The sequence below is a fragment of the Sceloporus undulatus genome, unplaced genomic scaffold, assembly GCF_019175285.1.
Source record: "Sceloporus undulatus isolate JIND9_A2432 ecotype Alabama unplaced genomic scaffold, SceUnd_v1.1 scaffold_19, whole genome shotgun sequence".
Classification (NCBI taxonomy): Eukaryota; Metazoa; Chordata; class Lepidosauria; order Squamata; family Phrynosomatidae; genus Sceloporus; species Sceloporus undulatus.
In genome coordinates this window covers 2,431,828-2,458,623 of record NW_024802941.1, presented here as the reverse complement: position 1 = coordinate 2,458,623, position 26,796 = coordinate 2,431,828, and the positions used below count along the sequence as shown (strand labels likewise).

The 26,796-nt window shown below is 41.9% G+C and overlaps 1 protein-coding gene across 2 annotated transcripts in view; it reads left to right on the top strand.

The window, feature by feature from the left end:
- Positions 1-2,524: 2,524 nt before the first annotated feature.
- LOC121917479 (cannabinoid receptor 1) overlaps positions 2,525-26,796 on the top strand; it is a 40,940-nt gene continuing 16,668 nt past the window's right edge. The window contains exons 1-2 of one of the 2 annotated variants that reach the window (XM_042443493.1): positions 2,525-2,866; positions 22,755-22,854. The gene's annotated coding sequence lies outside the window, so the exon portion shown is untranslated. The remainder of the gene's footprint in view (positions 2,867-22,754; positions 22,855-26,796) is intronic. The other variant, XM_042443494.1, reaches the window with a different exon arrangement.

The window sequence follows — 26,796 nt, the reverse complement described above, 5'->3', positions numbered from 1 at the left end:
AAGCCAGCCCGGGGTAGTGGTTTGCCCATTGGACTCCCGGGGTTCGAGTCCTGGCTCGGCCATGGAAACCCCCCTTGGGCCAATCACACTCTCTCAGCCTCAGGGGATGGCTACAGCAAGCCTCCTCTGAACAAATCTTGCCGAGAAACCCCCCATGATTTGGTTTGCCTCAGGGTCGCCATAAGTCGCAAGCGACAACGACAGCAATTGTAAAAGTGATTGTAGCGACGGTTCCGATGGCCCCTGGGTTGGCAGGCAGGGGGAGCAGGCGTCCTCCTTTTCCAGGACACGTCCTTCCTTTCAGCCTTCTCCCCAGGAAGAATATGTCAAAACGTCCTCCATTCTGAGTATGACTAAGAAGCCTGGATTTATATTGACAGGAGTCTTTTTGGCTTTGATTTGAGAACGCCCTCCCTTTTCTGAGTCCCAGTTCTGGGGACAGAGCGGGATACTAGAAAGATAACAAATAAAGAATAGGTTTTCTGTTGTTCTTGAATGCCCTCCGTTTTGCAGTGGCTCGTCCTCTTTTACAGTGATGACATCTGGTCACCCTGTTCCCAAGGCACCCACTGTTTCTTGGAAAGGCTTTCTTTGGACCCATCTGTCCCCTTCGTCCTCCATCGTTCCACGTACAGAGCTTCGTTTTCCCTAAACCTTCCCTGATCGAACTCTTTGAGGAGCCAACTCCCTCAATTCCCATCCAGGCGCCTTGGTACCTTCCAAGTGTGGCACACAACGCCTGCGAAAACACACAACGAAGACCCCGAAGCACCCTTGGCCTCTCTTTTTTCTCTCTCATTCACACACATGTTGTTGGTGTGTGCCTTGAAGTCCTTTCTGACCTATGGAGACCCTAAGGCGAACCTATCCTGGGGTTTTCTTGGCAGAATTTCTTCAGAGGAGGTCTGCCATTGCCTTGCCCTGAGGCTGAGAGAGTGTGACTTGCCCAGGGTCATCAACCTACTTTAAGTAAAAAATGGATCTACTTCTAACAGTTGTGTTTATATATAAAACCTTTCTGAACCAGTGTGGGCAATCTGATGCCCTCCACATACCTTGGACTGCAGCCCTATCTAGCCTGATCAATAGTCAAATATCTGGAGTGTGAGGGATACTTCCATTGCAATCTATGGAAATACCACCAGGATTGTGATGTATAGCATCTATAATGGGGTTTTCTTGGCAAGATTTCTTCAAAGGGGTCCAAATGCATCTGAGGAAGGAGACTTAAGTTAGGAAAGCTCCTGCTGCCAACTTCTTTTTTTTGGTGAGTCCTCCAACTCTATGATTCTATGATTCAAAGATGTTACAAGATCTCTCTGCATACAGATTTTACAGACTAACACAGCTATATCTTCAAAGATATAGATATATGAAGGTAAAGATGTCTCTTTAACTGGAGCCATGTGTCCAAAGGAGAGCGACTAAAATGGTGAAGGATCTGGAAACCATGCCCTATGAGGAAAGACTCAGGGAGCTGGGGATGTTTAGCCTGGAGAAGAGAAGGTTAAGAGGTGATATGATAGCCCTGTTTAAATACTTCAAGGGACGTCATATTGAGGAGGAAGCAAGCTTGTTTTCTGCTGCTCCAGAGACTAGAATGCGGAACAATGGATGCAAGTTCCAGGAAAAGAGATTCCACCTCAGCATTAGGGTTGTTTTGACACTCCTTCGGAGTCTAGTGGAGTCTCCTTCCTTGGAAGTCTTTAAACAGAGGCTGGATGGCCATCTATCAGTGGGGCTGCTTTGATTGAGATTTCCTGCATGGCAGAATGGGGTTGGACTGGTGCCAGAGGGCAAGGTGGCTCCGTCCTTCTCCCTCTGCCCCAGTTCCCCTTGCCCTGTCCAGACGTTTGCCCTCAAAGGCACGTGCACAGCCCCCCAATTGCCCCCCAGCCACCCCCACCTCAGTCTTGGCCTAATCTGCCGCGCGCGCAAAGTCTGGCGCTGCTTTCCCTTCCTTTGGCGCTGGTCCCCTTCTTCGGCCGCGCTTTCCGTGCTGCCAGCGCCAGGAGGACAAAGGCCCCGGGGCACGTGGTGATGGCAAGCGCTGCGTCTTCCTCACGGGGGCCAGGAGGAGGAGGAGGAGGAGGGGGCGCTTAAGAAGGGGAGACCTCGGGCCGGGCGCCCCAGAAGCAGCCCACCAGGCAGAGCAGGAAGGCGCTGGGCTCAGCCTCCCCGAGGAGAAGGCGCACAGGGCCAGGGAAGCTGCTGCTGGCTCCCGCGGAGTGGCTGAGGAGCCAAGGGAGGGCCCCCCCCGGGGCCTCCGTGCCCAGGAGGACCTGCCCTCCATCCCCAGCAGGAGCCCAGAGCCTTTCTATCTCTCTTGAGGGACTTTAGCATTGGCTTTGCTTTTCCAGGAGGCATGGCTAAGAAGCGGCAGGCATTTCTACTTCTGAGGGCTTTGGGCTTTTTTCTTCTTGGCTTTTCCAGGAGGGATCCCAAAGAGTCCTCCCTCCTGAGCATGCATTGAGGTCTCTAGGCGCCTTTTGAGCTATTGCTGTTACTGCTCTTCTTCTTCTTCTTCTTCTTTGGGTCCTGCTCTCCACTTGGCTGGAGGCGTCCTCCGTTGTCCTCTTTGGTGGTTAGGGAGCCTGGCCAACCCCCCTGAGCCTGCCTCCTCTTCCTCCTCCTCCTGGCTCCGGGGGCTCCTCCTCCTCCTCCGGGTCCCACCTCTCCTTGCCTTGAAGCCTAGGAGCCGGGCGCCTCAGACCCACAGAAAGAGAGAGAGAGAGAGAGGCGCAAAGCGCAAAGCCCCAACGAGCCAGGCGCCCTCCTTGCAAAGCCCTCCTTTGGCTCCGCTTCCTCCGCTGCTGCCTGGAAGGGACGGACGGACAGGAGGAGGGCCATGTGAAGGGGAACAAAGGTAAGGAGGACCGGCCAGGGACAGCAAAGCCTCTCCGGACTCCCCACCGCCTGGCTCTCTCTTTGGGGCAGCAGGAGGGCGAGAGAGCATTGCCCTGGCGCCCTGCAGAGGCCCTTGGGCAGGTCGGGGGCAGTGGGGGGGCTTTAAGGGGACATGTCTGTGGAGGGTTTTTGGGGAGAGGGGTTTGGAGGGAGCGGACAGGACGACCAGAGGTCCTCTTTTTTCCAGGAGACCCCTACATTTTACCCTTCTTCTCTAGGAGGCATTCCTAAGTGTCCTCCACTTGGGGCCTGGGTTTATCTTTGTACGAGGGCCTTTTTAGCCTGGATTTTCTGGCCAGGGGGGGGGGATTCCAAAGCGTCCTCCATTTTGAGCATCACTAGAAGCATGCATTTACATTTCTAGGAGTATTTTTAGCTTTGACTTTTCTGACCAGGAGGGATTCCACAGTGTCTTCCACTCTGAGCATGGCTCAGAAGCATGCGTTGACATTTGCAGCCTTTCTTTTGGCCGTGTCCTCCATTTCCCCCCAAAGTCCTACATTTCGCGGTCCCTCTGTCCTTTCCAGTCTCCGGACACAGAAGAGGTCAGTCCAACTGCCCCCGAGAGCCACCAACCCCGTTTGGAGAGGTCTCCTTGTATCTAGACAAGTGCCCTCAACCCCGATCGAAGTTGGTGCCAAATAATGGCATTTGGGTGCCGATTAATGCAGGAGCAATTCCTATTTTATCTCTGTGTGTATGTATATAGAGAGGGATTACAAATCTTTCCTTTGGAGGAGCTCAGGTGGCTTATGTATCTGCCATATCTGCTCACTGTGTCTGTGTGTGTGTGTGTGTGTGTGTGTATTGTTTGCTTGTGTTTAGCCATGGTCAGTAGTTTGCTATGCACTCTCTATGATCTATATAGTTATATGGATGGAGAAGCATTCACAGTAATTCAGGTACAGTATGAGATGTATGAGCCAGTGTGGTGTAGTGGTTTGAGCACTGGACTAAGACTCTGGAGACCAGGATTTGTATCCCGGCTCAGCCGTGTAATCTCACTGGGTGACTTTGGGCAAGCCACACTCTTTTGGCTTCAGAGGAGGGCAATGGCAAACCTTGCTGAGAAAACCCCATGATAGGCTCACCCTAAGTCAAAAACAATTTGAAGGCACAGAAGAACAGATGAGATGTATGCACAGTCTGTGCTTTGCAACTGTGGCTTGACTCTATGGAATCAATGTACGCCTCTGTTTTAGAGAATGATCTGCAAGTAAAAACCAGAGTAATTTCTAATAAAAGCCAACAGCACCTGATGAACAAGAAAAGTTAAGAGGGAAAATAATGTCCATTGAGTTATGCAAATTCACAACTAAGCATTAATTGGTGATTACATGGGGGGGGGGTACTCTTTCCGGACACTGACCTGAGACCTCAGGCTACATGAGGCAAAGTGGTGTTTAAATGGCTTCTATAAAGCTTGATAGTTTTTAATCATTGTTATTTGTAATGGCCCCACTCCATTAGTGGACTCTGTCTGCCAGAACACTGCACCACAAAAAGTGAAGCCACCAAAAATTGTGGGGGGCATGTATATGAATAACAGGTTTTCACCTGCATGGTAAACTATATGCTGCTCTTTCCTGACCTTTGTGTTTGGAGTATGAGTAGTATGATCCAGAAGAGATACGGGGAGAGGGACTGTGTAATAATAAGGCAAGACTGAGTGGATGCAAAATGTATGTTCTCTCAATGTCATTAGTCTTTTGAATGGATGTGATTTTAATGAGGAGGGGGAAACCTAAGATCTGAAAAAAGACAACTTTCCACATGCTAAAGACCAGTCGTTTTATGGTTAATATGCCTCCACTCTTCTCCACACACAGCCTCTCAGAGCAGTCAACCTCCGAGGTTCCCTTAGGACTTTGTCTGATATAGAGGGTTTCATCTTTAATCCTAACCCTTTGGTGATTAATAATGGAAGACATTCTTATTGATTTTTCCTGTATTATCTCTTCTCCACCCACATCCCGCCCCCGCTTCCAACAGCTAAGATATTGAAGAGTAAAGAAAAAAGCTGCCATGCATTTTTCTTTTCTTTTGTCTTTTGGTTATCCTTGGCAGAGAGGTGTTCTGTCAAGTATCAGAAAAGCAAAACCCTAAGCATTTCATGTGCTCTAGACATTTCAGGATTCAGCCCCAGCCTTAAATACAGCAGCCATGGAGTGATTAAATGGTAGTGCTAAGTGTCAGATATTTTGACAAGCAAACTCTTCTTTGGGAGGGTTTCTTGAGAAATACACAAGCCAGTCTACTAGGGAAGCGTTCCCTGGGCGAGGCATGTAACAAGTTGCAGATGGAATAATGCTGTCTTTCACCACTTTTCCAAAACTGATTGAATCAAAAGTATACAATAATGTTAGAGCATGAGCATTATTGCCTTTTCTTGAATAAAACTATGAATTTTACTTTAAGGAAAGTAAAGCTTATAATATGGTTTAATTCTCTCCTTATTTTAAACCGCCTCTTTCAGGGTTATTAAATATGTTAAAACATAATTGTGCATTTAAAAAAAACCCCATAAGCTTAAGTACAAGGGTGTGTTTTCTTTCTCACTCTTTGTGTTCTTCTTTGTCCTTAGAATAAAAAACACCAACCATTCACCTCCATGTGTTGTTTGTGTTATCACAATTGTTTTTTGACCTGAAGAACATGACCAGAATAGCATGTTTTTTCTTTAATAACATTTAAGTCATAAGGTGGCTAACACCATGACAATTAGCTGACAATAGTATATTACTTTAAAATTTAAACATGATAGAAACTGTAGATGGGGGAAAGCTCATTAGTGTGGTGACAGCTCATGTTATGCAGCAAGTGTAAATTAACTATAGGAGAAAGAGCATGAGTGCCTAATTAGTTTCAAGCCAAATATGTACATGTTAAATTACATTAACCTGAAATGAGTTTGGAGCAGTGGCACATATAGAGTCATTTTTTCAGAATATATTAGAATGATATGTAGAAAAAATGTGAATAAAATGATCTTGAACAGAATTTTTAGAACAAATAATTTCATTTCAAAACTAATGAGTTCTGGAAAAAAAAGGGGTTGTCCAAACGTAGAAGACCATTTTCTCAGATACACTGGGAAAATAATATTGGGGGTGGGCGGTGTCCCAAGATTTTATAGATTAGATTGCATTCCTAAATACACACTTGAGACTAAATTCATTGGAATCAGTATGATCAGCTTCCAAGTAAAATTGTGTTGGATTGTTCTGCAACTTGCCTTGGAACTTGTTAGTAGTTGTTCTTCACATAATTGTCTTGAGTCAGGTGGATAAAGGACTTTCTTAGCAATGTTAATGCTTGGCTTAATACCATATCTTGTATACTTTACTTTTCTCTTTTTGAATACAAATTTCTAATTATCCAACTAACATCTGTATGATTTTTAACATTTTGTAAACCTAGCTTTACTTAAGAAAGACTGGAGACTGGGATCAAATTGAAAATACCAACGTTGCTTCCTTTCTGAAACTTTGAGGGCTACTTTACCTTTACCTAGCAGATAAAACACTTGGATGTAAAAGATGCTTCTTTAGCTTTGCCTGTCATTTTAGAGGGTCTGTTTTTTCCTTCTGTGACTGCACAAGTCTGTTTCATCCACTCACTCCCACACATCTCACTAATTTCTTATGAGAAATAGGTGTCTTTTTCCCTCCCAATCTAAGCAATTCATGTTCTTTTCAGATAAACTGATTTCATGAATTCTCTCCAGCAAATCAATCATACTTCAGAGCATCTGTGGAATTCAGTTTTTCCCGTTAGGTGTGGGCCTTTCTTCTTCTCTTTGTTAATAGCTAGTTTTAGAAATTGTTCATTTTCAGAATGGGGTGTTGTAGTGCAGTTCTCACACATGTCAGTTTCATTGTCATATGCACAAATGGAAAACTTGATTTTTTCCCCCTCTTCCTTCTTTTTTCTAAAATGGATATTGTACAGCTGATAATGGATTTAAAATGTTTGTTACCAGCTGCCCTAACAATGAGTTATGGCCAGGTTCAAGCAACTGTACAGATAGATACAGATGCCAGAGAAAAATAGACCCTTTTAACGATAACAATGCTGTTGTTGTTTTCCTCTCTGTAATGGACTGCATACCAAGTCCTTGTACTCAAGCGCAGCTTTGCAAATGTACCAATATAGACCTAAAACCGCATTATGCTATCAATATGAAAGTAAGTTGTCTTTTCCTATACTGTTGACCAGTCTGGGTGGATATGTTGCTAGGAGCTATGGATCTGTAACTGTATGCATATGATTATAGTTGTGTGGGTATAATTTGTGTTTCTGAGAACATTCATTCAGAGATGTTAGTACTGATAATAGTGATCTTTTGCTGAATCTCTGGACTGTAATGAAGAGGTTGTTGTTGTTGTTGTTATTGTTGATGATAATAGTGATCTGAACCATTTATTTCTAAAAAAAAATGTTGTAGCCAAAATATCTACTTACTGGAAGATGTTACAAAAATGTATCCCAAACTGTACTTATCTGGAAGAGCTTTTTATAAAGCTTGCTTGCTTAAATTGACAAAGGGTACCATTTGAAGGCTGAGCTACATTTTGTCTTCATGCATTTTCAAACAGTCTTTATTGTGCTGTATTCATAAAAGAGAGCATGATCAGACTCATTTGATTTTTTTTTCACTTGTTGCCATATTGCTAAGGTAACCAGTTACAGACTGCATCTACACTGCAGAATTAATGCAGTTTGGCACTAATTGCCATGGCTCATTGCTATGGAATTCTGGGGTTTGCAGTTTTGTAAGATATATAGCCTTCTCTGTCTGAGAGGTCTGGTGCCACAGCAAATGATACACCCCAGGATACCGTAGGATGGAGCCATGGCAGCTAAAGCAGTGTCAAGCTGCATTAATTCTGCAGTGTAGCAGCAGCCACAGTGGAGGACTTACATGCTTTTATGGTTGTTTTGGAAACTTCAGCAGTGCAGCCTATCATAAAATGCTGTTAGGAAGAGAAACGTTGTACCCTCCTACACAACTGTGGTATGATCAGGAAGCTTGTTCTCATGTGCACTTGATCTCTTGTCATGTTGGTTATAAACAAATTAGATACTTTCTTCCCCATCTTGATTGTGAACACTCATCATTTGAGAGTAAAAAATGTGATGCTTAGGATTTACAGGTTGCCTACAGAGGCAACCTTAGTTCTGCAGCAGTCATGTTTACTGCATTAGTCATGTTCACTAGAAAGACTGGAGTAGAAGATGCTGATTAAGAAAGACTATCAAAATCTATTTTAGTGCAGATGGAGTAGATTTTCACACCTGCATTTTAGGAAAGCTTGCAAAGTTTTTCTCCTCTTGATGAGTATGTGAAATTAGTTAAAGAATTGCTATTTTTAGCTACGTCTGTCTGTTTTTAACGCAGTGTGCTAATGGGGAATACCTGTTTAGTATTGTGCACAGTGCACTGAGAGCTAATCTAACTGTGATCTCAGTGGGGTCCTTTCACCTTATCTCCAATTTTATATTCTCCCATTTAAGAATGTTTGTGCATGGATTTCACACAAATATTTCTCATGAAATATATCTGCCAATTTATGAAACATTTAGACTGCTATCCTGTGCAAACTTACCTAGGAATGTTTTCCACTGAACTACAGAAGACTTTCTTCTGAGTAAACATGCATAGAACAGTTTTTCTGTACTATGCTTTGGCCTGATTGTTTACACTTTGACATGAAGAACTCTGACTTGCTGTGCCATTTTCTCCTTAGGGGCTAGTGGAAAGAATATTGGCAGTTTTATTCATCACCATGTGTACTCCTAAAAAGCCGACTAGCCACTTGACGCTGAACCAAATTCATACACCTAAGAGGTGCCACTTAAAGTTCCATCTTTTGTTGACCTAGAAGCTGGAGAAGTGTAGAGAAGATGACATCTCTAACAACATTTGTTGGTGAACAAGGGTTAGGTGATAGCAGCATGACATACTTTTCCACCAGCCTTACATCCCTTCTTAATGGACCAGATACTATTTTGTGTCTGTGTAACTTTTTATCATTTTATGCCCTAATTCGTCTCTGTTCAGCTGCTGTAAACTTTTACCTCCACATTTAGGTCATGTCCTTCTGGATTATTACTAAACCAACGCAGTACTACTAGTTACCCTCATCAGTAGTCATACTCTTTCAGATCAGTTCTTTCTTTCTTTTTGTATCCTGTAAAAAATAGTAACACTTCAGCTACTTATTTGTGTTGTTGCTGAGGCTTCCATCTGCACATCTTTAATCACACCAATCTGGATTGGTCGTTTAATACTGCCAACCTTTTTGCACTGAAAATATACTGGAAACACTTTTCATCCAAAAAATACCTCCATGATAAGTATGACTAGGAAATCTATGGTAATTGTTGTAATTTTGCTATTAGCTTGCATGACATGTGTTGACTGTTCTGCAAAAATACTTTTAAGGAAAAGCTTAAAATAAAAACATTTATTTCTTGTAACCTCAGTGGGTTTTTAATTGTTTCTTTTTGGTAGAAAAAAGGAAACGTCCAGGGCTATTGTTACCCAAATTAGCTGAAGTATTATAGGTCTTAAAAGCAAATTTCATTTCCTCTCTGTTTCCATTATGAGCTTGGTCTTGCATTTCTGTCTATGACTCTAACATCATCCCTCATGCTGACTTTTCCTTTCCTCTCACATCCACAGATTCATAAATCCATTCATCGCTTCATCTGCAACATATCCTTAGGCCTTCAGCATCTCATTTCTGCTGTCTAATGAAATTTTTATCCATGCTCCAATCATTATTGTTTAACAGAAGAACATTTTGAAAATAGCATGTATTAATAAAACACACTGGTTTATTGTGGCCTCAATGAACCTTTAACTGTTTAATTGGTAAGCAGTTAAGCTGGGGCAAAGGCATCATTTGCATCGTTATTTGGAATTTGAGATAGGTAAAAGGAAGAGCTACTTCACCTAATGCATAGCTGAATTTTGGAATCCACCACCACAAGAGGTAGTGATTGATACCAGGATTGGGGCAGATCAGGGACAGCCTCTACCCACCCTCCTCTGAGGAATCTTTTTCAGGGAACAAACTGTAATTCCTTGGGCCACACAGCAAAGAGGAACCCAATGGGCCAAAGAACCTACAAGCTGGTCCCAAAAACCCTTGGGATCTCAAGAGAAAAGCTTATGGATGTCCCCTCCCGCAGTGGTGGACACTCTGCTCCAGAGGAGGAGGATGCAACTGAGCTTTCTCCTGTCCATTGATAGTGCTAGCTTCTAAAAATATGGGCTGGGCTGGCAGTTATGCAAAGAGTGTTCACTACTCAGTAAAGGACTCCTCATGATCAAGGCTCTTTTGTCTGAATGCCTGCCATAGCCTGCAGCTGAGCCCTTGGTAGGATTCTGAGAACTTAGCCTTTTAGGACTCTCATTCTCAGGCAGGGAGAGCTGCTGAACAAGACTGTGTACCCACTACTTGAAATCTCCTTTGATGATCTGTCCTTTGTTATATTGAGCCTGCTTGATCCTGGGCTGCTTCTGTGTTCTTCTTTTAGGATTGCCCTAGCAGAGAAACCAACTTTCTGCTAGGACTCTTCTAGTCTAGACCTTTGGATCACCTTGATGTTCCTTCCAGAGCCCATCTATTCTTGCCTGAATCTGGATAAATGAATTAATGAAGTTTAACGTTGTCAGTGGCACTAGTCATGATGGCTATAAATTACCTCTAGTTAGTATCAGATACAGAATGCATTTGAATAGCAGTTGCTGCTGTGGAATATGAGAGGGTTATATTCATGCCTTGCTTATGATTTTCTGTGTGGTATCTGATTTGCCACTATAGGAACAGAAAGCTGGACTAGATTAACTTTTGGCCTGACTCAGAACACCGCTCCTTTGTTGTTGTTGTTGTTGTTGTTGTTGTTGTTGTTATGTCCTTCTAAGTTGGCTCTGATTTATGGTGACGTATCCCAGGGTTTTCTTGGCAAGATTGGTTTCTCACTGCCTTCCTCTTAGCTGAGAGACTATGATGTGTCCAAGATCACTCAGTGGGTTTCCATGACTGTGTGGGGATTTGAACCCTGGTGTCCTGGAGTCCTAGACCAACACTCAAACTTTTGTGTACCCTTCTTGTTTGACTATAAGATCTATAGTTGAGGCTTTTAATATTTGTAAGATACTGTGTCACATTTATACACTTCAGATAGAATATAGTTTAAATAAACAAATATGAAATGTCTTCCCAAAGCTTCAAATACTCTTGTGTGTTTTTACAGGATACAAATACTCTGTGTTCTTTCCAGTTGCCCTTTAAAAATTCTTTTTGGAGGCCTTCTTTAAGCCAGCTGAAGCATCTTTTATTTTTCTTGTCCCATCCCCTTGGTTATAACCTTACAACTGTTGGATTAAATTCTAGACCTTATCACACATGGGGGGGCTTGCAGCTCAGATCCGCAGTCACTCTTGTTCTAGCAATGCAAAGCATGATGTTTTTTCACACCAGATCCACAGTCACTCCTCTCTAGCAATGCGGATTGAGGTTAAAACATCATGTTTTTCCACACCTGGTTGCCTTTCTGTTGTCCTTCCTAAGTGAGGGGCAAGCGAAGTCAGTTCGACTCCAGGCAAGTCACGTGATGCGGACTCAAGCAAAGGGGAGTGAGTGCACATTGTATTACCACACCAGAGCATACTTTGAGGGTTCAGCAATTCGAATTGGCACCTTTGCACATGCTCAGTGGGGCTCTGGACGCTGTCCTCCTTCCCTGCCCCCTCCTTAGCTGTCATCCTTCATCGGGGTCTAGGAGAAGACAGGGGATGATGGGATAGCTTGCTGGGGCCAGGATCGGGATGCAGGATCAGTCAGGGGATGATGGGATAGCTCGCTGGGGGTCCCTGGGGCCAGGATCGGGATGCAGGAGCAGTCAGGGGATGATGGGAAAGGTCTCTAGGGGTCCCTGGGGCCAGGATCGGGATGCAGGAGCAGTCAGGGGATGATGGGTTAGCTCCCTGAGGGGTCCCTGGGGCCAGGATTGGGATGCAGGAGCAGTCAGGGGATGATGGGTTAGCTCGCTGGGGGTCCCTGGGGCCAGGATTGGGATGCAGGAGCAGTCAGGGGATGATAGGATTGATGGGAGGCTGAAGGAGGGGAGCAGATCAGGGTCTAGGAGAAGGCAGGGGATGATGGGATTGGTGGCAGGCTGAAGGAGGGGAACAGATCGGGGTCTAGGAGAAGGCAGGGGATGATGGGATTGGTGGGAGGCTGAAGGAGGGGAGCAGATAGGGGTCTAAGGGGACGCAGGGGATGATGGGATCGGCTGGTTGGCAGAGAGGAGGAGATGGCATAAAGGAGGAGGAGGAGGATGACGGAGCAGGACGCAGGGGCCAAGAGGGGTGTCATCGGACTACTTTTCCACACCAGACCAAATTGCAGTGCAATCGAAGGCAGCTTGGAAGCGAATTCTCTGAAGTCACTTTTTCCCCATTTTTACCAAAAGGAGGGGTGACTTCAGAAACACTGCTGAAGCAATTCGCAAGCAGCTCCCATAGAAATCAAGGGCGTCTAATAAAACAGTCACTTTACGATGTGAAACCGCATCATTGGAAGTGCAATCACTTCGGAAGTGAACTGGAACTGAGCCACAACAGCACCAAAAAGCTCTGTGTGATATACTCCTCTGACTAGCGAGGCACTGTCTTTAGTCAGCCATCAACATGTTAATTTAGGGGATTTTTTTTACATTCTGTTGTTTCCTTCTTTATGTGTTCCACACTACCATCTTGATCCTACACTAGAACACTCCTACATCACAGAAAACAATAACTGGTGTTGACATTCCTCCTAAAACATACTAAGACCACTAGTTGCATATTAGAATTGCATGGCTCTGAACAGTCCATTAAAACTATTAAACCAGCTCTTGTCTGGTGATAATGCTGTGATCAGAGCAAATCTGTGGAAGTTAAAATGGGAAATATCCCATTTTATTCCAAAACTGAATATACCCAGTTTAATTTTTCTGTAGAAATTTACTGGATTGGGCAGCAATCACTGTAGAAGTAAGCCCTGCTGAACACAACTGGACTTTTTCTCTAAGAAGACAGATATACATATATATTTATATGAAGATACATATACATATGCAGTATACACCATTAACCAGCTATGTCACATCTTATTTATTCTTTTAAAATGTATCAATCCAGAATGAAAATAGATCACTGTAGAGTATTTATGCTGAACACAGAGCACATCATAAAGGTGTGTCTCATTGCTTTTAGGAACATCTATTTTTTGGGGCTACTGAAAAATATTTTTAATAAAAATGTTCTTGCTCATGGAAACAACTTTTAAAACTTTTGATTTTAGTACATTTGTAGGATATATAACCATCACCACCATGGTCATCTTCATTTATATCCTTATTTGTTACTAGAACTAGATATATTACAGGTACACTGTACAGTTGGCCCTCTGTATCACAGATTCTTTATCCATGGATTCAAGCATCCATGGCTTGAAAATATTTTTAAAAAGAATAAATTTCAAATAGCAAACTTTGGTGTTTTTTTTTACATGAGCAACACCATTTTATTATGCTGTTATATTTCATGGGATTTGAGCTTCCACTATTTTTAGTATCCATTGGGGGGGGTTGTTGTCCTGGAACCAAACACCAACGGATAACAGGGGCCCACTATATTATCAAACCTTTGAAATTCTTAATCATTCCTTTTAAGTAAGAAATAAAGCAAAAATAGCCAAAGGTTGACACTTTACTGGAAGACTGAGACTAACACTTCACTAGGAGATTGGTACTGGATTTTTGAAATTGTCTTTTTTCAGTAACCATAAACAGCAGATATTGTATCATAACCTGAAGGCATTGTTAAACAATCTTTCTGTCATTAGTTCTCTGTGTGTGATCATTTGTACTCCTGTGATCAGCTTCAGCTGGGTTCTGTGTGAGACCCAAGGTGTGCAGGGTTAGCATTCTCTAATTACACAAAGCAATTTGTAATTGCTTTGTAGATTTTGGGTGCAAATAATTTGGGGGTCTATTTGTTGCTGTTGTTGTGTGCTTCAAGTCCTTTCTGACTTATGGTGACCCTGTAATGGGTTTTTTTCTTGGAAAGTTGCTTCAAAGGGGGTTTGCCATTTCCATCCTCTAAAGCTGAGAGAGTGTGACTTGCCCAAGGTCATTCAGTAGGTTTTATGGCCAAGCTGGGATTCGAACCCTGGTCGCTAGAGTAATAGGCTTAAGGGTCAAACCACTATGCCACACTGGTTCTCTGGGGGACATTAGCCAGCTGATTTTCTGAGTTTGTATTTAAGATGGAGTTGGTATTTAAAAACAAGCCTCCAGTCCCCCACTGCTGTGTCTTAAGTATTTTGATGAAGATTAGATAAAATAGATATATTTATTAAAGAGTATAATTGAGCTAGTTACCAGTATTTTTTAAAAAAAACATGGCTCATCTTTTTCACACATTAAAAGGAGAGGCTTGATTAACTTGATGCTATTACTCTTTCTTCGCCATCACCCAGTGTCTCATTCACTGTAAAGCAAGATCTTCTTTTAACAATAACCAACCTCTGGAGTATTTCTCAGAACGGTTTATTGAAGTAAAGAAGCCATAGAATAACAGGCAACTTATGACTTTGAAATATTGTCAGCTCTGAGGCACACTGAGTGACATACCGTTTTATACAGTTCAATTGTCAGATTCCACCCCACAGTCACATCTCCACAACCATTATCAGTTACACCAGAATTTCCCACTCAAACAACTTTCTCATCACAGTTCCACAATCACTTTGTTTGTACTATAACTCCCCAAACATTGCATTCTTTCACATAGACATCTTTCTCTGTTCTCATCTTCTCAAGACAGGCCAGACTCCAGATGCCTAGAACCATAAATAGTTCCCTCTTCTCACTGTGATAGCATTGCACCTGCTGTCTCACAAATAATCACCCTTTCTCAGGACCTTGCCCCATCCTAGGTTAACTAAATATATTTGCTTAATACAGACCATTCCTTTAATCAAACTCTATATTCTAACGTTGATCCATTAATAACAAATAAACCATAACAAGTATAACAGCAGTGTAACATAGAAGCATTCATGAAAACATAGGTCCAATGATATCCTTCTTCAATGCATGTACTCTCCACCACATTCCCAGATCTCTCTCTCTCTCTCTCTCTCTGGCTCATTGCAGAAACCATAATAATATGGGACCTGCAATCCTAATATCTCTAATCATATTTAACCTTATTTCATATTTGTGGCAGGGGACCTCAAAGGGCACCTGACACCCAGCTTGTTCCTTATTACCATGTCACAATTTTTGTTCTAGTATAGACATCTAGTGTGCCAGCATGGTGTAATGGTTTGAGTGTCGAACTGTGTCTCTGGAGACCAGGGTTCAAATCCCCACTTAGCCATGGAAACCCACTGGGTGACCTTGGGCAAATCATACTCTCTCAGCCTCAGAAAGAAAGGCGCATCACAGACTGCCTAAAATCAGCGGTCTGCCAGCGCTGCCGGTTGCTCCGTGAGGGAGCCGCAGTGGCCAAACCGCGCAGCTCCCTCGCGGAGCAAAAAGAAGCCCCAAAATGGCGCTTCTTTTCACGGCACGCTAATGACGCCGCAAGGCGCCAATGGAGCACTCGCGACGTCATTAGCGCCACGTGATGTCCGGACGTATGCGTCCGTGACGTCAAGATGGCAGTGCCTGTGTGGACGGGTGCCGCCATTTTGTACGGACCCAGTATGTACTAGGGTTAGGGGCGTCAGGAAGTGATACCCCTTCCTAACCCTAGTACATCCTGAGGACGTACTGTATGCCCGTCCGGAATGGGCCAAAGAAAGGCAAACATCCTCTTAAAAAAAGCTTGCCAAGAAAATCCTTTGATAGGTTAAACTTAGCCATAAGTTGGAAACAACTTGAAGGCACACAACAACAATATACTCTCACAGACACATTTAAATCCCATTAATTGGACTGGGAGAGTTGAAAGGGAAAGTTAAAAATTCACTTGGTGAATGAGGAGAGTAATAAGCAGCATGCTTGGCAGTGCTTGAAACAGGCATTGTCAATCAAGGCACATATCAAATCATTCTGTTCTTCAATTAGAGTTACTGGGCTGGATTTTTAATTATTTACATTGATACTGCCTCCATTTTAAATTGTTTTAGTGGATTTGCTGTGCTGGGTTGGAATGTTGTTCAGATCTTGTTTTATGCTTTGCAGTATTTAACCAATTTATTATTAATTTCTTTTGATGTCCCAGTTTTCTGTGAAAACCACTGAGGAAAGGTCCCCTCCTAAAGGCAGCATAGAAACCTGCTTCAGATAAAGAAATAAATGAATCATGCTGATTAAACCATGGCTTCAGAGTATAAAATCCCAACATTTAGGCATCAGCCTGAAGAGGCTTATAGGGACCCTTATAAGAATTGAGCCCTATGACTAAAGAGAAGGTACTGTCTGTTCATTTGACCGTTAGCTTGTTTGTTTTAGAATATCTCAATTTCCCCTGTAGGAAAAGGGGAAGACCATATTACAGATCACAGAATCGTAGAGTTGGAAGAGACCACAAGGGCCATCCAGTCCAATTCCCTGCCACGCTAGTAATACATAATCAGCATACTCCTGACAGTTGAGTCCTATTCTCTGGAGCAGTAGAAAACAAGCTTGCTCCACCCTCAATAGAACACCCCCTTCAAATTTTTAAACAGGCTATCATATCACTTCTTAACCTCTCCTCATAAACATACCCAGCTCTTTAAGTTTCTCCTCATAGCACATAGTTTCCATACCCTTCGCAAGTTTGATTGCCCTCTTGTGGACATGCTCCAGCTTCTCAACACCCTTTTTGATTGGTGATGCCCAGAACTGGACACAATATTCCATGTTCAGCCTATAGCCTATTAGGACTCGTAGATCACTTTCACATGTAGTCTTGTTAAGCCAGGTGTCCCCCAACCTGTATCTATGCATTTCATTTTTTCTCCCTAAGTGCAGTACCTTACATTTCTCCCTGTTGAAATTCATTTTCTTAGTTTTGGCTCAGGTTTCTAATCTATTAAGGTCATTTTGAATTCTGATCCAGTCCTATGGGTGTTAGATATCCATCCTAATTTTTTTGTCATCTACACATTTGATAAACATGCTATCTGCTGCATCATCCAAGAAGGGTAGACTCAGTCAAGGAGGCCCTAGCTCGGAGTCTGCAAGATCTGAGCAGGGCTGTTGATGATAACGGGATCTGGACTTCTGGAGGTCTTTCTTTCATAGGGTTGCTATAGGTTGAAGTCTGCTTGATGGCAGTTAACAATAAATCTCTATTTTCACATTGAAAATATTAATTAGGTTCACTTCACCTAGGATATAGTTGAATAGCTCCATTAAAGTTTGGACTAAAAGCCAAAGCTGACCTATGTCCCCACTAATGTGGAAGCCACCTACTGCCACTTGTACTTTGGCAGGCACCACCTTAAGGTGACAATTCCATTTGAACTAGCCATGAATTTAGCCCCAGTTACTTTGGATTAGTCATTTAAATGCAATCACAATCACTCTTGAATTGCTTACAAAAAACATCTATGGCAGTAACTGAAGAGTTTCTGAGCTAGCTGGTAAATGGAGTGTAAAGACTCATAGGTGTGATAGCCAATTAGGTCAGGTCCATGTAGTAGAGTAAAATGTATGGTGTACATATGTATAATTTAAGGTTGACCATAGAGTAAGGAAAGAACTTCCAACCTGTGCAATGAACACGAGCTGGATCACTTTATATGAGTTGCCCACAGATCTATGACAGGTAATGGCTTGCCAGGTTGCAGATGCTCAGCACAACATGTGCCTGGCATAGTTCAGCAGGGGAGAGGAGCAGAAGTGAAAGGATTCCATTGAGACTCATAGAGATCCTGTCTAGTGCAGTGGATTGTGTCCAAGGTTTCTGAAAGAACTTTCCTGTTGCAGAACATCTGTTATTGTAGAGCTCATCTGATTTCCAAGGCAAAGCAGACAGGAAGCAAAAGAACATACAGTTCTAGACTATTTATCCTGTAGAAATGATATCTTAATAATTACGATAAAGTAGAAATTGCAATAAATACATTGGAAAAGACAAGTATCATATGGGGGAAACACGTATAACAGACATTTCAATATAAAGATGGATTAGAATGCCTAATTCTAAAGAAGAAGACAGATGTACTGAGCTATTGGAAACACAATGGGAGGGGTTGAGCCTGATCTTCAGAAATAATAAAGTAGAGCAGCTTTCCATGAACCTGATGCCCCCTGATATGCTGTACAACAACTTACATTATTCCCAGCCAGCATAACAAGATGGAGTCAGTGATAGAAATGGCATTAGTTTATATTTGTAGGAAGACAAATTAGTTAAATAAATTATAAATCTCAAAAGAAACATAGGGGTGTGTGTGTGTGCGTGTGTAATCATATATAGAATCATTATGGTTTGAAATTCCAAGCCAAAAAGTTCATATAGTACCAGGGACATATTTATGCCTGTCTGACACTAGCTCAGCTGGTGATATTTAGGTAACCAGAGAAATGAGAGCGGCAGAGAAAAGAGTAGTATAATAGGAATTGTGTGGTTTATATGATTTAACTTGGTTACCAAAAACTCCTATGAAAATATATAATTGAAAGCAACAGCTGGGCTAATTATATTCAGGCAACTCTTTGAAAACCAGGAAGCAGAGGAGAATAATAATGTGTAATGTATACTTTTCACAAAAGAGAGAAATAAATAGAAGAATTCTTTAAAAAATGTACTGGTAGTAATAAATGAATTTCCATTAGGGTGAACAGTGAAGGAACCACTGTTGTGGAGAACAACAAATAAGTGAAGCTAGAGAGAAATATTAAGAATGCCAAAAGGCTTTCTCTAAACTTTTTCTTCTTGTCACATAAAACTTGAATTCAAAGGTTCATGATAAACTTATGTCATAGTAGGTTCAAGACAGAAAAATGATATATTTATTCCTTTACTCCAGGATTAGTTTATGGGATTCATTACCAAAGAATGTGAAGATGACATTAATTAACTTTAGATGGATTTTTATAAAAAGTAGTAGATAAGTTCATTGGGTTGGATCCAGACTAATTATTGAGTTGTCTTCACCTTCACTTATTTGGTGTCTTCTACAAACTGTTGGGTCTCTCATTATTCACCCCAGTGCAAAGTTCATTTATGACTAAATCCTTTTAAGAACTCAGCTATTTATTTCCCTCTTTAATCTTGACTAATGCAAGTCTCATTGATTTCACAGAGCCTAAAATGTTCCTAACCTACAGCTAAATCCAATTGTTAGTGCCAACTAGAGTACACATATTAAATAAATGGGAACTTAAGTCATCAGTTATGTGAAGTCTATATTGATTCAGTGGGTATCAATTTGGGAGTAACAATTGGATTCAGCTCTTAATGTGACTCATGTCAGCTGAAGACATATCTATAAGTGACTGTAGCCATGATGCAGCTTCCATGTTAGGAACACTAGAAGTCCACTAGAAGTTCTCCATGAAGAACATAGAGCTTGGAAAAAATGACCATTTTTTGGACACCGGGTCTCAGAATTCTCCCTCTGTCTTGCGCTCTGGCCATGCAGTCTGGGATATAAAGAAGAGATTGTTAGCCTGGCATCATCATGGCTTAATCAAAAGATTTTCTCAGATGCTTCTGAGCATTTGGCTGGTTATTGCTGGAATCATACAGATTTTTGTCTGAATCCCCAAATCTTAAATATTCAGCTTTCATAGAGAGTAGTAATGATACAAGTTTACAGACTGAAAACTTGCATAATTTTAAATATTTATTACTTCATTTGTGAAGTTGAGTTGTTTAGAGCAAGTGAATTTCGTATAGAGGCATAGAACAGCTTGAACAGATATTGCTTTCCTTTCTCCATTTAACTTTGTTATTCCATATTCTACTTGGATTACTCTCTGCAAACTTGGAAATGTGAGGGAAATGAAACAAGTTCTCACCTTACCACAACTCTTGTTGGGGTATAGAGTCACAAGGAAAATGTACAATGTGGGGTTTAATAGTAACCAGGCATTAAAGGGTTACTGTGAGCCATAATAATTAGGCATTTAACCAGGAAGCAACATCAAAAAGATAGTCAACAAGTTCTGTAAAGTCCTGTAGAGTGCCGCCAGTCTGAGAAGCCACTCAGGCAGAGGGAGAGGCAAGGCCTAGTAGCCTCACGGAGCTTTTTCTAGAGTAGTGAAGAGCATTGTACCTCAGAGAGGGTTGTGACTAGTGTGGATGGTGGATGGTATGGATGTATATATTGTTGTACACAGTGAAACTTCTTCTAAGAATAAAAGTCTCATCTGAGAGAAATTTACTGAGCCCTGTACATACGGACCCTTTAGCACGTCCTGGTGACGTGCTAGGGTTGCCTAGGGGTGCCGTTTCCAGACACCCCACAACCCTAGGATGTCACCAGGACATCACAGCTGTGCGGCGCCATATACATGGCACACACAGCTGTGACGTCACTGCCGCGCACCTTCCAGATGGGTGTGCGCAGCAGTGATGTTCTCGCACTGCTGTAGGCAGTTTGCAGCGGCACTAAAAGGAGCTGCTTTTTAGCGATCCTTTTGTTTCTACGTAGCTGCATTGCACAATTTGGATGCTGCAGCACGATTACACAGAAAAGAGAGGCGGCCACTGGCCACCTCTTTCTGGCAGTCTGTACCCCACCAGAGTCTCTTTGCTCATTGAGAAAGGGAGAGATGTTTCTCCAGCTCACAAGCTGCTGTTTACAGCCATGAAGGGGGAAAATCTGGTGCTAAACGTTGGAGTGTTGCCTCACGTGCTGCGCAACATCAAAAGCATTTTAACAACTCTACTCAGGTCATTATATGTATTTACAAGCAACAGTTTATTCCATGAAGAACATAGGCGCATTACAGACCGCCGGATTGCGGTGGTCTGGCTCCGCCTCTGCTTTCAGCATCCAGGAGCTGCAGCGGGCAAACCGTGCGGCTCCCGGACGCTCCAAGGAAGGAACGCGGAAATTGAGCTCCTTCCTGGGCCCCGGAAGAGACGCCGTGAGGCGCTAGTCGTGCACTCGTGGTGTCACATCCGGGGCGCGACGTGTGGACGCACAGCAACTGCTACATCAATATGGCGGCGGCCGTGTGGAATGGCCACCGCCATTTGTCACGGACTCTGTCCGTGATAGGGTTAGGGGCGTCTGGAAGAGATGCCCCTTTTTCAAACTGGGTTGTCCTCAGGACGTCCCTAATGGCGGTCTGTAACCCGCCATAGAAACCCAATCCAGATATTATGCTGACCTCTCCAGACCAGTACAATAGGCTCCCTTTCCCTTCTCTTCTTTGGTTTATAATAACCAACCATAGTTTTGTCATAATGTCCTAAATCCCATTCTTAGACCTGTGTTTCTCAAACTCCTGTGCAGATCAAAACTATGCAATTTATCATGTATTGTAACAAACAAATGAACAAACAAAAACTTCCACAAAGTTTCAGGAACTTTGGTTTAAAATAATTTATTAATTTGCATAACCTTAAAATGTAACACAAACATTCACAATAGACGTAACAAAAACAAAATGAAGAGAAAACAAGAAGCAGATAAGGGAAAACAGAAAAAGAAAAATGAGAGAAAACCACTATTTATATAAATACATAAAACACCATTATAGCATTGACAACATATAACCTGTCATCCCCCTTAATCTCATTTCTTCCTGTATAGGTTTCCTAAGGGGCTGGGAACTTCCAAATTGGTGAATTTCCTTCTATCCCTAGTCCTGACAAGACTAGACCCATGGAATCAGTGGGATTTACCTATATGTTGACTTGTAATTCACCAAATGATTGAATGGATCTTCTCCAGTTGGGACTAACAACAGGATACCAGCCTGTGTTTGAAACAGGCAAACTGGATTAGATCCAGGATCTGTCCCTCATCAGTGGAAGAGTTTTACCGACAGAAGTTTTCTCTGCTCAGTTTTGAGGGATTCTCCTTTCACCAGCATGCTGGGACTTTCTGTGAAGCATGTAGTGCAGGAGCTAGAGGGGCTGTGATGGGGAACATGGGCTGGGAAAGACCACTTCTGCCAGCCCTTTTATATCCACCGTAGTTTGGATTCAGTCATATTGTGTTTATCATTTCACATTCAAATTCCAACCATGTTGTTGTTCTTAATTTCCATCAAGTAAACTTCAGTTTATGGCAATGCTATGAATGAGAGACTCCCCACTCCCAACCCTGGTCATCAAGTGCCATGCTCAGGTGTCACAAATTCAGGGCCATGGCTTCCTTGATTGAGTCTGACCACCTGTAATGTGGTTGTCCTCATTACTTCTTACTGACGTGCCCACATTATTATCTTTTTGAATGTGTCATGTCTTCTCATGATATGTCCAAGGTGCAATACAGTTAGCCCTCCACATTTGCAGTTTTGAATTTTGCAGATTTATTTGCAGTTTTGATTAATATGTTCTCTCTAGGAATCTCTAGGTTCTTCAGAGAACTCTGCTGGAAGTTGACCATAGAGTTGTGCTGAAGAATCTAGAAGTTCTTAAAGAAAACACTTCTCTAGGCATTTGTCGGTTCTCCAGCATGATTCTATGATGAACTTCTGGCAAATGTTGACCATAGAGTTGCACTAGAAGACTTGGAGGTTCCTAGAGAGGTATTCTGTTAGGTAAAAAGAATAGTGCTTTTTTATTTGTGGTTTTCCCACTTTCACAGGGGTCCTTCACCTGTAATGTCAGTGAATATGGAGGGACCACTGTAGTCTCATTTAATCATTTTGTCTTCTAGGGAGAATTCAGGGTTGACTTGCTCTAGGACCCCTTTATTGGTCCTTTTGGCTGTCCATGTCCATGGGATCCATAGAACTCTCTTCCAGCACCACATTTCAGTGAGTAGATTTCTCTTCTTATGAGGTTTCTTCATTATCAAACTTTCACAACCATTCATAGAAATCAGAAATACAACAACATGGATAATCCTGACTTTGCAGTTGAATTGATATACCAAGTCATGACTTGGGGAAAAATTGTGATCAGCATTAACTATAGCTTATCTAATTCAGACATCATTGCAAGCTATGACTATCATAAACTGTAGGTGACAAGAAGGAATCATGTCTGAGGGAGATGGGGACAGGAGAGGATATGCAGAGGAGTGAGCCTGCAGCATGATCCCTAAAGTCATTACCGCTCACTTGGTTGCACTACCTTTTTAAAGGCTATCTATGTTCTCTCTCCCTTCTTTATGTGTTTCTAAAAGAAGACAAGTGTTGGGTCTTTCCACTTTTGATTGCCATCCATTTTGAAAATAACATAATGGTACTGGGACATGCGAACAGAAGCTTGGCACCTAGCAAAAAACTGGTTTGGGAAGGGGTAAATCATATTAAAGGTGACGAGGATGTGTGCTATCTATTCCAGTCAATCATGAGTCTTGAAATACTTTTGTCGTTTATCATAATTTCAAGGTGTTCTTACCTAATCTGTATAAATAAACCTCCAATGAAATGCCTTTCACTCAAATTTGAATGATTTGTTTTGATTCAGTTTTAATAAAATTTTCACTGCTGTTTTAATTGGTGCATTTTCCAATAGTGACAGTGATTTGCAGTTATGGTATTCTCAGGAGCAAACAGAACTAATGTTGGTAGCATCCCCAAAAGTCTAAACTAATGAACTCCTAGTACTTAAAAAGAAATTTCTCTCTGCAAATACAATAACTTGGAAATTACTATAAAAAGCTGAATGCAAAAATATGGTGTTGGGGAAGGATCATTGAAATGCAGAGTGGGATTGCTTGTCATGATCCCATTAACCATGGTGCTGGCACAGCACATGCATACAGAATAGTATTTTGCAAAACTCTCTGGATGGAAACTTTTAAAAATGAAGTAAAGAATCTGGAGACATTTCTTTTAAACAAGGACACTAATTTAGCAGATTTTTGTCCTTTAAAGATAGGGGAATTCTATTTAACCTGAGTTTACCAGCAAATCATATTCACTGCAGCTTTGCTGCTGAATTGTTTTGACTTCGTTAAAATTTGATTTTTTTTATTCCTAACCTTGTCTGCTACTGAATATTTTAAACAGTAAACTCTTCTATTATAGAAATAAGCATAGACAACAATTAAGTAAACAGTCACTTTTATAAATTTTTAAAGGTTTAATTGAAAACATCTTGTAAAACACTCCCCTTGTATTATAAACGAGTAAGAGGATTGTGTGTGCACATGGGGTGGCTACCCAGTGACCTGAATTGTCTAGTAGCATTTCTCTGTGTTATAAATGGGTGCATTTCCCTTTAGAATTGGTTGTATGTTAATTGTCAGGAAATTAATTATACAGTAATTGCCTATATGCTTTATAAAAACAAATTCTGAACATTTGTGGATGCAAGTGGCATTAGTTACAAATTCATTGTCACATATTTTAAACCTGCTACTTCAGAAGTTGTCTTAGGTTTAATTTGAAAGAAACTCCCACTGAAAGGACTTACATCTGAGTGTGGGAAGAGATTGTGTTGCGAGTTTCATAAACGTTGCATTCCTTCTTCTGTTTACACAATCGGGATTCCAGGCAGATTTATCTCATATTATGCTTATGGTGATGAAACCAGTTGGCTGAGCTGGTGTGGTGGCACTGAATGTTCATAAGCAGTCCAGCTTCTCCGGAAACAAAAGATGCTAATTTCAATTTTATTAGATACAAATTTTATTACATACATACTGCTTAAATGTATATAGTGTCATGTGGTTAAAGTGAATTTTTGATAAGATGTGGTGTTTTTAAAGACACTTTTAAAAGAATTTAAATTTTTATTTTCATTTTTTTAAAAAAAACAAACATCCTTCTCTTTTCTCCTCACTGAGCCTCATCTCACTCATGCCATCTTTCAGCATTTTTTTAGAGAAGCAGGCAAAAGCCACAGCCTGTTTCTTCCCAAAGGCAGATGTTTGGGCAACAATGGTGTCACCCCACCTTAAAGTGTCAATTGGTGTGGTCCATACTCCCCAGACCCCAATAGTGATGCCCCTGGTTCTCATAATAATATATTTGAGAATCATGTACTCTATATACTCATGTACAGTATAAGTCTAGCATTTTTAGTCAAAAAAGTGACTGAAAAAAACTGATCCCAAAAAACTGACTTGACTTATCCATGGGTCAATGTAAGTATTGTACTTTAACTCATATATACTGGTGTGTGTGTGTGTGTGTGTAGGAACCATCCCCTGGTGAAAAACAAGAGAGTAATCTGTCCTGGAAACAGTGACTTCCCTCTGTTCTCTCATCAATCCAGCTTTTAATATGAGCACAAACAATTATGCTTCCTGGAATTTTGGAACTTTTTTGGCATTGTTTTCCTTTCCTTCAACTTTTACATCCTTTGTTACATGGCCCTAAATTTTATCCTCAACTTATCCATGGGTCATATCAAAATCCATAACTTTGGCCCCCAAACCAGCCCTCAATTTATACATGTGATCGATTTATAGTCGAGTATACATGGTATGTCTATATTGGATACAATAAGGCTGTAATGTTTTACTCTCCTACAATAGAATCAGCCTCATTGAACTGAATAGAATTTAATTCTAAATAGATATGTATAGATTCCGCTATTGAGTTAATTTTAAAAGATAAAGCATCAACCAGGATTTGCCAGTGCTGAGCCAGTGCTGAAACTAAGGTAGGTATCTCATGCCCCATACTGCCAGAACTTACTCTTTTCTACCTTAATTTTAAACAAACCATGAACATCATGAAATCAACTGTCATCATGCACAGATATAAAAATACATTTTCTGTCAAAATGAGACATGGTGAGATTTCATTCCAAACCATTTGCCAAATGTAGTCTCTCATTATTTTTGGTAATTGACACAAACAATATTTCTTGCATGCCTTCCATAAACAAAAACTAAGGGGCTGTGCAGACAGCTTTTAAGGGGCGGCCTGCAGCCGCCTTCAGATGTGCCAGATCGGGGCTGTGGCAACCACACACCGTGGCCCCAATCCGGCCTTTACAGGGTGCAAAAAGGAGCTGCAAAAAGCAGCTCCTTTTTGCACCCTGGAAAGGGTACAATAGCTGTGCCACCGCAGCTTGAAGGTCCTCTTTTGGTGCTTCATCATGTGGATGCAGCACCAAAGGAGCGCCATGATGCCACATGCCATGAGAAGCAGCACATGGCATCATGGCGCCCTGGGGGCAGAGTTGGGGTGTGCATCATGTGGACCCCAACTCTGCCCCCAGGCCAGCCTTAATGGCCAGTCTGCACAGAGCCTAAGTTAACAGTTTTAAAGTTTACATTGGGAACACACTAAGAAAGCTTGCATTGAAAGTTCTGTGAAGGGAGAGAATTGCCAATATGGCTGGGATTAAACATTGAGGGCCTAAACAGCTACGTGAAGTGGGAACATGATGACAAAGTGATCAAGGGTCTAACTAAACATGGCCTTTAAATGAACTTTTATTCTTTGCTTTTAAATTACTGTTTTAAATGGTGTAGTGGAATGAACATTGGACTACAACTCTGGAGAATAGGGTTCGAATCACTATTCAGCCACAGAAATCCACTGGGTGACTTTGGGCAAGTCACAGAGTCATAGTTGGAAGGTGCCTCATGGGCCAGGCTCTTTTTGAAGACATCCAGAGAAGAAGACACACACACACACACACCACCTCACTAGGCAAATGATTCCATTGCTAAATTGCTCTTACTGTCAAGAAGATAGTTCTAATCGAAATGTACTCTTATAACCTCAGACCATTAGACCTGGTCCTGCTCTTGCCCTCTGACAGTGCTTGAGGTATTTAAACAGTGTAAT